Here is a 12,423-nt window from a genome sequence, read left to right on the forward strand (position 1 = left end):
TATATACCGGTAGGAGGCCACGGGGAAGACCCAGGACACGTTGGGAAGACTATGTCTCCCGGCTGGCCTGGGAACGCCTCGGGATCCCCCGGGAAGAGCTAGACGAAGTGGCTGGGGAGAGGGAAGTCTGGGCTTCCCTGCTTAGGCTGCTGCCCCCGCGACCCGACCTCGGATAAGCGGAAGAAGATGGATGGATGGATGGATAAACTGTGTTGAATATAGGAAAAAACATGTTTTTAGTACTTTTTAATTTTATTTCTATTGTAACGGACGGGCTCCTATGTAATGTTATGTTCCACATGTACTTTATTCAAGGTGTGTTACAATACGTGGAGCTTTCTCTGCCAATGTTTGCCTTTGTGTACATGTGTTCTGCGTGTTTATTGGCTGGGTGTTGACGTCACATCCGGAAAAGTTTGCTGTCACTTGCTGCCGGCTAACTACTATCTTTCTATCTGTGTGCTTTTAATTGTTTTACAGCTATCTTTATCTATCCATCCATCCATCTATTTTCTACCGCTTATCCGTTTCGTTTATTCCTTCTAAAACATATTTAGTAGCCTTATCAAACTTGCAAAGCACCCACTCTCTGTCTCACCGCCTTTCTCTCAGCTAGCTAGCTGCTAAGCTAACGAAGCTAAGCTAGTCGCGGTTCAAAGCAACTACACTCTGAAGGCATCTGCTCCCTCACGCTGCTGCTACTGCTCCGAAGACAGCAAGAACTCGACTCGGTAAAGTAAACAACGTGAGTATGGCTCCCTGCTCTCTGTGCACCGTTCTCATAAATAGGTTGGCCCTACTAGAGGACTGTGTCCGCCAGTTATAGCAGAATCATTTTGTAACTTTAGACGCTGCGGACACATTTGCTACCGTTAGCTGTAGCGAGCTGACTAGCCCAGCTTGTAGCAGCCCTAAGCGGCCTACAAGCCACGGTAAACCAGTTGGTACAAAATGCGGCTGCTAGACTTTTGACAAGAACAATCACATTAGAATTGATCATATTACGCCCATACTGGCTCACCTGCACAGGCTTCCTGTGCACTTACGATGCGACTTAAAGGTTTTACTACTTACGTATAAAATACTAAACGGTCTAGCTCCATCCTAGCTTGCTAAATTGTACTGTACCATATTTCCCGGCCAGAAATTTGCGTTCAAAGAACTCCTGCTTATTAGTGATTCTCACATTATTAACTGTATCGACTTGGCATCCATTGCACCGGTCACCCAGGGGGGCGGGGCGGTCCCAACTTCTCCGGTCCCTTCCGAAGTGGGAAAGGGCGGAAGTAAGTAGAGAATCTGGAGAACATTGAGTTCCCACCCATGCTAAGTGATAGAAATGACTAAGTAAGACAGTTCTGTTTGTGTCCTGACTGCTTGTTTGGGTGTCGACTTACGGCCTATAGTAGTCGGATTGTAACCGCTTCAATTGAAAGCTGATAAACCTTTGACAACGGCTCGAGTCACGTCATTACAATATTTATGTAGCAGTGTTGAGTTCGACTGGTACAACTTTTATTTCTCACATTATCTTTTGTACTTTTTTGTTCCGTGAAACTAAAACAAAAACACATTCCAAAACCATTACTATAATCTCTTGACATAATATCACAGTCATCCAACACTTCACAAATCCATCCATCCATTTTCTACCGCTTGTCCCTTTCGAGGTCGCGGGGGGTGCTGGAGCCTATCTCAGCTGCATTCGGGCGGTAGGCGGGGTACACCCTGGACAAGTCGGCACCTCATCACAGGGCCAACACAGCTAGAGAGACAACATTCACACTCACATTCACACACTAGGGCCAATTTATCGATAATCAAATGTTGACGTTTTAAACACACATTCAAAATTAACCTCCACTTGAATTCTGTATATTAATCACTTTTCTTTAAAATCACAACATTGGAAGAACTTTGAATGACTTCAGTGTCACGCACACTCATGTAACTTTTTAACCCGGACTATATGACACGCCAGTAATATTTTTAAGCCACATACCTCTCTTCACCCACCGAGGGAGCAAACTGGTTGTTTGATGATCCTTGTTGAATGACGACATCCTGTACTTCCTTAAACCAACTGCACTCAGTAACGAAACAAAAACAAGCTCACATAAGTATTGGGCTTATGGTACTTCTATTTTAACCTTTATTCATACACATTATACTTACTTTAGCCATCTGCTGTCCTGACCAGAGCCTGCTTGTGCATGTTGGCTAGTGTGGCAAAACTGGCATGTCAAACAGGCGTGTGACTATTTATTTTCTTCCTTTAACTCTACGGCAGAGTGGGCAAATTAAAGCCCGGGGGCCGCATGCTTTTCAATCTGGCCCGCCGGACATTCCCAAATATTTTTATATATAATAATAATTTTTTTAGATCTTTAAGATGGAAACTGTAGCTGCCATCATGATGTGCAGTGATGTTTTCAAATGACCGTAAGTCTTGAACTACCGGTATACAAAAGTATTTCAATGGTTGGAATCTGTGCTTTTGCATGATATACTAGTTACTATGGTAATCTAAGTCACAGCAGCTCAGACGAGGCACCAAGCAGTATGGGTGGGGAGCATTTCCACAGAGTGTTTCCAGCCTGAAATGCGGGTGTCAGGGACAGACACGGAAGGAGATTTTTACAACAAAGTTCTAAAGCTTCGTGATGTATCAGATTGTAGGTGGGTTGTAAAATATGTCTATCGGGAGGGTGTGTGACGTTCATATGTTGTCAATATTCAGTGCTTTATCACTCATAGTTAATATTGTAAATCCCGCATTCTTTATTTTCATGTACATTCTGGGTGTCTCACTCAGTAAAAAAAAATTAAATTCCATTCCGTTTTTTAAGGCGGTCTGTCATTAAGTTTTTAGCATTCAATCAGACATTATTGTGAGGTTTTGTATTAGTGTTCCTAAAAATAGATATACTGGCCCCTAGACACATTTTTTTCTCTATATCTGGCCCCCCGAGTAAAAATAATTGCCCAGGCCTGCTCTACGTGGTGTGACCAGCCGGGAAAATGAATACAAAATAACAATCAGTTCTTTTGAACATTTCACAACCCGGTAACATCCATCCATCCATCCATTTTCTACCGCTTGTCCTTTTCGGGGTCGCGGGGCGTGCTGGGGCCTATCTCAGCAGCATGATTACATAATAATTTTGCTGTGTGGGCGACCTACAATTTAATTAAGTGATTCTTTGACATACCACTAGATAGAGCGTGCATACCACTAGTGGTACCACAGTTTAAAAATCACTGGTATACAAACATTGTTTTTTAAATTTTTTATTATTTGGTTCCTCCTACGGTTGTGGGATGTACCTAAGTAATTTTTCTTAACACGATGCAACATTGTTTCAATAATATTGTTCTTAGATGATGATCTGGTAAGTCTATGAATTCATATATTAGTGATACAATACAACGTCTTCACATCTGATATGATATTGGAGTATTGAGTATTGGCCAATACAGATATTAATCTGATGTAAAATCAGCATCAGGTACAATACATATTTTTATATGTAGTGCGTAATTGTTGAGTATTAAACTTTGAGACTGGTTGATGAGGATACTGACCATGTTGGTGTTCCGATCAGACAACACATGGTCATCCGTTGGAATTGTCAACTTTAATGGTGCATATTGAAATACACACAGCAACCCTTTCATTTAGGTTAGTATCTGTAATACAACATCAAAATACTTATGAATATTTCTCTTATCTAATTAAACAATGATACTGTATGTATCTTAGGCATATAGATATATTTAAAGTATATATGTACAAGAGAAATAATATAAAGGTCAGAAAACATGCATGCACAAACAAGCTGTCAATATGTTGCAGTTTCACAATTAGCATGTGTGAACTAGCCACATTAGCAGCAGCAATGCAATCTTTAACAGTGAGATGTCTTAACAACACAGCACCAAAAATTTTCTTAAAACACAACTAAACATTACACAAACACAGTAATGTCTATTAGTAGTATAAATGAGTCTTATACAATCGTCAGAATACTCACATAGTCAAAGACCAGAGCACCGATTGAACGTAGAGAAAACAAGTTACCACACATTAACACAAGTCAGAAAGGAAGCAGAATAAATGCTTCAAAATAAAAGTCTCCGGAAAACGTACGTAAACATGGAGAATTTTTGACAGTAATGTTAGAAAAGGTTTGATCAAGAGAAATTACAATAGAAGGTGTGAAAAAAAATAGAACCTCTTGACAGATTTATACTTTTGCAGTAGCGTAAATTCAAGTTTTTATTCATTAAATTAAGCTCATGACACAGTAAGTTGAATAATGCAGACACATTTGTTAATGGATACTTTCTAATATGCTTCTGCATTGGAAACATATGTGTAAGTAATATGCAACTATAATCATTTGGTATTTGTTTATATTGAATTGTCATTTACATTGTTTTAGACTGCAATATTGTTCAATTAAGGATACCTATTAAGGATGTCTAGATTGTGTGTTATTTTGTGCTTAACTATTGTGTAGCTGCTAGCGCCTAGTAGCCTATAGCCTACCATGTTTACCTTTTGTAAATGACTTCACTAAATTAAATACAAGAAATGACCAATCTTGTGTGCATATTGGATGACATTTAGATTGGCTGTCCATCTTTGCACAAGTAAACACGCTGCAGGACTGCTTGTATTGGATCTTATGTTGGAGATTTTTGGTGCAAGCTGATATCAACTGATAGATGTTTATTTTTTTGCTGATATCAGACAGATATGAATATTAGATGGGAATACCCCTATGTTATACATTAATTGTTGTATTTATACATTTCAATTAGAGATGTCCCGATCCGGGGCCTTTTTTTAGTGATCAGGAGTCAGCTGATGAACATCTGATCTTTACCACAGCTGTGTCCCAGTGTTTACATGGCTAATCGTCGCACTCACGGGAAAGATTCCTTCAAAAGCGATGCACGCTCAGGGAGACACAACTACAATTTCCATATTCCTTGTTATGCACATGCAGGATTTGCATGAATTCCAGGAGGTTACGTGTCTTGCCAGATCACGGGCTGGAAATTTGATAGCGAGCTGCAAATAATGCGTCGTCTATCTACAGTGCGAGGCCGCTTCTAAAATACTAAACCTCACCACTGTGGCGTAAAATAAACTATTTTTTTACAGGTGCAGGACTAGACAAAAAGGAATGGCTAAGCATGCAACACACACACACAAACACAAGCACACGCACACACACACGCACACACACACACACACACACACACACACACACACACACACACACACACACACACACACACACACACACACACACACACACACTCACTCTTGTATTTGTTACCTTCTTGAGACCTCCGAAAAATGCCTACCTCTTTAGGACCACCTTTTCTAGATATATAAAGACTTGTATTTACAACATTAATAATATATACATACTATGCAAATTTAAAAAAGGTTTTTTGAATTTTCTGTTTGTAATTGGTTTTTAATCTTCATTATTTTTTAGTTATTACAGTATGTCTCTATATACATATTTATTTATTTATTTTTAATACATTTTGGCCAAAGGGGGCACATTTCAATTCCTCACACACACTTGTTATTACATATGTTGGCCAGAGGGGGAGCACTTCAAATTTTTACACACACTTGCCATTTCATATGTTTTAAAACCGACACACAGTCAATTTTAAAAATCCCTCCTTTTTGGGACCACCCTAAGGTTAATAGATTTCACCACCAGGGGTGCAAATGAGACATTCTCTATTACATGCAATGGTTTTCCGCATCGGGACCATGATTTCGGTCCTAACTTGTTCACCGATCCTCATATGGAAAGTACTTTTCCTTGTTGGTGTCTCAGGAAGGGTACAAATACAAGAACACACACACACACACACACACACACACACACACACACACACACACACACACACACACACACACACACACACACACACACACACACACACACACACACCTAGCAGGACAACCACTAAAGTTTAGATGTAAAGTAGGGGTGATGGGTCCAGATGTCATACTATTGATACCTTGTATTGTAACATATAAACGATGCTAAAGTGATTGGATCAATATTTTTGTTGCTCTTATTAACAATTCATTGTTTTGGCCATGTTTGTCATTGTTTACAAAGTATGTCTTGGATAAAGGAAAGCTTTGAGGGCAAACCCCAAATGATTTACAAGAGAGCTAATAGTAGTTTTTGCTTTTGTATAGTTATTGTGCTATAGCCACTTTATTTTGTTTAAAAAAATGTGTATGCAGCATTCAATACCACACATTTATTACATGATCTGATTTACAACAATACTAGCAAATACTTAAATTTAATAAGGTATTTGTCAGGAACATATCTGCAGGTAAAACATTATTATAATTTCTAAAGCAGTAGCAAAGCAGGGGCGAAAGAAAATACTTGTGCACATTCAAAAACAGAAACCCACTAAGTTGTGCACACAACAACGCACCAGCCCAGCTGGCATATAAAGCACTCCTGATGGTGATAGTCAACAGGTGTGTCCGAATCATCAAACGAAGGCAGGTGTGTCAGTCGACGCTCTACACTGGCAGTGACGAGGCAGGTGAAGTGCACAGGAATTTAACAAAACAAATTATGCTCCAAGCAAGACATTATTTAAAAAATATATTTAAAAGATAAAGACACGGCACAGAGGTTGGAAATCACTGCATTAAACATAAATGCATATTTTGGTACACTACATTGTGACTTAGCCTTTTGTTTCTTCCGCTTAGGAAAGCGAGAACCTCTCTGGCAATTGAGTTCACAGTAACAGGGAATTTCAAGCATAATATGCTTTACCTGCATTTTTTTTGTTGACTTTCCCAAGAGGATTCTGCAACTGTCCGTAGTTTATTTTCTGGCCACAACTCTCCCCATTTTTACTGGACTTCTAAACTACTTTTTAACATAGCGTTATACTTTTCTCTAAAATGAAACACGTCCATGTTTCTCCCTTAGTCACCGTTTAGTTATGTTTTTGTGCATGTGTGTGTGCGTGTGTGTGCATGTGTGTGTGCCTGCGTAAGTATGTGCTGATGTGTGTGTCTTTCTCGTTGCTTTCAGATTTTCTTTGGTGGTTAACCCATTTATACACAAGCAATTTATGTTTTGATGCATTGCTTGACGGCAAACATTGGAATTGATTTCAATGTTCTGTTCCGCACTACAGATTGTCTTAATGAGCTTTTCCTTTGTTGAAAGTCATGATGATTTTGCCCCAAAATGTGCAAAGACTTAAAGTTGCTTTGTTGTGGGGACTATGTAACTCCACATATCATCACATGGTTGCCATTTGGATCATATACTTTGATGTTGTTTGGTTTATAACAGCAATACTTTGGTGACCCTGAATAATAACGATATGATACTTGCTGCTCTAGATGAGCTCAGTGTTGAATTGGAACAAATCTAAGCAAAATAATGAGCCTTGCTCCTTACAATCTGACTTCTATAATCATATTTTGAGACACGCAGTATAACTTCAATCACAGTCTTTAATAGTTATTCAGTATACAGTAATCCTTCACTGTTAATTGGTTTTGGACTTGACCGTGGGAAATTATTTTCCACAAAGTAGAATATTTTAATAGCTTGAGCATAAAAAACCTGTTTACGACATTCTAAATACATTGTTTTAGACATAATGAGAGCCCTCTAGACAAGAAATAACACACTTTGGTCACCTTTACACTCGTTTAATCCAATACAGTAATGCTTCCTGAGGATAAGCCAATCAGTGGCCACGATACTGAAGCTTGTGATCTGGTTGGTTCGGTCTCATTTAGTGGACAATAATATTTAATTGATATTTTTAGTCTATTAAGACATTTTTATGCTTGAAAATGCTCAACTCAAGCCAAAATACGTAGAGGATTCTTAAAAAAAAAACAGGCAAATCCGCAGTAGAGTGAAGCCACAGATTACAAAGTGCGATGCAGAGAGAATTGACTGTAATATTTCTTCTTTGACATAACATCACTCAACCATATTGTTGTGACATATTTGCAGCATTTATCTATTCAATGTGGTTATTTGGAAATAGAAACTAAATGTTTTGTTGTTATTGTTGTTGCTTGTGTTGTTGATGGACGGATATGGATTTTGTTGTTGATTAATTGTTTTGATTAATTGTGTTATTTGGCCCAATTTACAGTAGTGCACAACTTGGCTGTAACCAGTTGATTTTGACTTAGTTTTTCTCAGTTGCTCACATCATATGACTGATAACATTTGAGCAACACTTAGTGCATTTTTGCTAAACAATTTGTACCAGTGACGTGCGGTCACTAGAGGCAGGGGAGGCGGGGCCTCTCCTGCCATCATGGAAAGAAAAAAAATGTAAAAAGAAAAAAAAATAATTAAATTGTTATGTGTCCAGTGATTATACTATAAAGTTATTTTCCATTTAACTTCACCAGTTTTAGATTATTTTTATTCAAAATCGCTGAATTTTCACCTTTGCCGTTCAAATACTGAGAAGAGACTTGCTGTGATCAGCAGCTAGTTGAGGCACGTCACTGCGTTGAGCCTCACCATGGATTGCGGACTCGGCTAACTGCTGGCCTGCTGTGCAGTGAGACCGTATTGCTATATGAATTATATTATACATTTCCATAGTTTAGTTAGCTGAGGTATATAATGTACAGTGTATTTTGTCAACAACTGTATGTGTGTAAAGTATTTCTTGTGCTGAGCATTCATAAAACTGCTGCGAAGACACACTGTGTGAGGCTTGCATTAACCCCGCCTCCTTGTGCCGGCTAATGCACCCCCGCCGCAGAATGCACCCCGGGCCCCGACGGGAGCGCCACACCAACCAAAGCCCACACCCAAACCCTCCACGTGCAAGACCGAATCCACCCAAAAAAAGTCACTTAACAAGAAGCCAAAAAGTGCAAAAACAACAATGCTTGCGCCGGAGGAGCCGTGAACGACTGCAGGGACACAACATTAGGTACACCTGCAGACTGCAGCACGGATTTCATATTTCATTCATTCACAACTCCTCTAACACGAACACCACTGTTCCTGCACTTATAAGTAAAGGTAAGACCATAATAAAGTTTTTTTTATTAAATGTGCTTTTTTGTGTGCTACAGTTTGTATGTGTAAAGTTAAAGTTAAGTTTAAGTACCAATGATAGTCACACACACACTAGGTGTGGTGAAATTTGTCCTCTGCATTTGACCCATCCCCTTGCTCACCCCCTGGGATGTGAGGGGAGCAGTGGGCAGCAGCGGCGCCGTGCCCAGGGATAATTTTTGGTGATTTAACCCCCAATTCCAACCCTTGATGCTGAGTGCCAAGCAGGGAAGAATGCTGGTATGAGCTTTTAAACATAACCCGTTAACTGCTGCCAATCAAATGGTGAATAAGATACTTTTTAGGGTTCATAAAGTATGTTTGTAAATCTGACTGTGATGAAGTCAGTGCCTCACCAGTCATGAACCTCACCGCACGTCACTGATTTGTACAATCTCCAAAATCTAGTAGATAAGCTGCGAAAACATGTCACTTGCTCAAAATGGATAGATCCTCCCTAAAAAAAGCCAGTGTCATCAAGATGAAAAGTAATCACATTATGGTTTATGAACAAGATAGTCATTGTATTTGTCAAGTTTTCTTTTTCATCAATAACACATTTTAGGAGACATTTTCAGGAAAACATTTTTTTCCTGGTACCATAACTGGTTCAACATGTTTATATGTAATGACTCAAATATTAATTTGATAAGGACTGACTATTGAGCATTCATAAATATACTGCAGTTGATTTCGACTGACATGACATAATCAAACTGTACTGTTGAAACAGCAAAGAATTGTATGCAGATAATTGATGCACGTCCTACATTTTTTTGAAAGAAATGAGAAACTGTTTCCATGATGTGCACTTATGAGTGAATGTTTTGGAGATTGAGAATTTAAATTCTGATCAGAGAAATGCACCAACACGACTGAGAATAACTATAACTACGTCGCAGTCTAAATATGAAGTTGGCTAAAGCTCAAGAGACATACAGACAGAGAAACAGAAATTAATAATCCAATTCTAATTGAAAAAATTTAAATTCCATATTTTTTGTTTATTCCAGAATCATGCTTTATAGTACGTTCCATACATTCTGTTCTACACATTTAATAGAAAGTACTATAAACCTCATGTACATGTTATATGTTGAGTTTCTTTTACTTTGACAAGTTTTACATATAATTGATGGGGTGTTTTACCTCATGTACACATTATATTGTATTTACAACAAATGTTTTTCATCAACTATTAAGAGTTAAAGCATTTTCTATAAATCAGTCTATAAATTCAATGTAGGCTATAATGATGACTTTCAGATTTTGGAAAATGGTAAAAAAAATTATCTACATTTCCAAAATGCTTTATAATATCAAAGTATCTTAAAAGGATGGAATGTATGTTTAATCTTAATTTGAGAATTATTGTTTAGTAGGGGTGCTAAAAATCAAATCACATCTGAATTGTGATTCTTATTCATCACGATTCTAAACGATTTATTAAAATCTATTTTTAAAAAAACAAGCGTCTTTTCGTGTTGTCCTCGCCTGTTTTGGGTCCTAAATGGCTGTCAAAGTGTACCAACTTGTCGGAATACCTACTCAGATATCTTCTGTCCAGGTGAGATGCATGATTTATGATCTAGAATACTCTTACAGGGAGGAAGGAAGTGAGAAAGCAGCAGACCACTTGATGATGTAAACATAGTGACACACGGAAGAGATCATGGAGCTGCTATAAATAGTTTGTCTGTGTTAGCGCTTATAATAACAATATCACTAATACTTGGTTAATATTCAAGTCACAAAATGTAAATCGAGTATTGTTGGTGCTTTTTGAATGATTATTTATTGGATTTTATGGGCGAAATATAGGAGTTCTCATTGGCTCCACTGTAGCAGACTTTTATTTACAAGTTAGAAAGGTTTAACAAAAAAAATCCATCCGTCATTGTGGCTTTCATAATGATTGTGAAAGATAGGCAACATTAGAAAAAAAAAAAGTGCAGTTCCCCTTTCAGCCGTCTCGGCGTGTCCTACGTCAGCAGCCAAGAACAGATTTTGTGTTTTGCAAAGGTTTTTATTGTCATTTTTATACCAAATAATACCAGCGAGAATCGGTTTGAATGGTGTTGAATCTATTCTGAATCGAATCGTCACACCGAGAATTGAAATCGAATTGTGAGTTGTTACGTGAAAATCGAAGGAATTTCTGTAAATTGCAATTAATTGAATTCCACTTTATATAAGATAGATAAATAGATAGATAGATAGATAGAGAAGGTAACAAGTACTGCGAGGCTACACACACCCTGGAAAGTCATCACCAACCCTAGGCTTGTGGCACTCTAGGGAAAAGAGAGGAAGAGCCAAAGAGGAGGAGAGAGAAAGAGAGAAAGAGCATGTGTGGAGGTAAAGAAGAGGACACTGAGGGGACACAAGCAGATGTCCAAGTAGCTATACCTGCAATTTCAATTCCACCTCATCCATCCCAACTTTTTTTTTCTTCTGTACACATTCCTCTTATCCGTCCCATCCTGTATCCTTCTGTCTCCCTCAGCTCTGATCTTGCTGCCCCCAAAGAGGAGAAAAAAGGAAAAAGGGGGAGGCAGGAAGAGCAAAACAAGAGAGAAAGCAGGTGTGGGACGAAAAGAGGCATCCGAAAGTGTTACCTAGTGCTACCTCGCTTGTGTTACCATATCTGAGTTACTGTGTAGCAATATGGGGAAACAACTACAAATGTGCGCTTTTTCCACTATCTGTGTTACAAAAAAGATTAATTAGAGTAACACATAATGTTGGATACAGAGAACATACAAACCCTTTATTTATGAATCACAATTATTGAAATTCAACGATTTGGTGCATTTGCAAACAGCTAAAAGTATGTACAAAGCAAACTATAACCTGCTACCCAAGAATGTACAACAATTCTTCTCAAAAAAAGAGGATAAATATAGCCTTAGAGGAAAATCTAATTTAAAACATTCGTATGCTCGTACAACACTTAAAACTTTTAGCATATCTGTATGTGGAATTAAATTATGGAATGGATTAACCAAAGAAATCAAACAAAGCACCAATATGATTCAGTTTAAGAGACTGTTCAAACTACAAGAGTTCACAAGGTACACAGAACAAGAATTGAGATGAACATCTTGAATCCTTTTTTTTTCCTTTTTTTTATTGAGACAAATATTATTTATGTATTTAATATTTGTTTGCTTAATTTGGTATATTATTTTTTCATTATTTATTTGTTCACTGTTCTGTTACAGAGAACAAGGATATTAGATAACATTGCTATGGTACGTTCCCATCCTCACCTATGGTCATGAGCTTT

Source organism: Entelurus aequoreus, linkage group LG11 (assembly GCF_033978785.1).
Source record: "Entelurus aequoreus isolate RoL-2023_Sb linkage group LG11, RoL_Eaeq_v1.1, whole genome shotgun sequence".
Lineage (NCBI taxonomy): Eukaryota > Metazoa > Chordata > Actinopteri > Syngnathiformes > Syngnathidae > Entelurus > Entelurus aequoreus.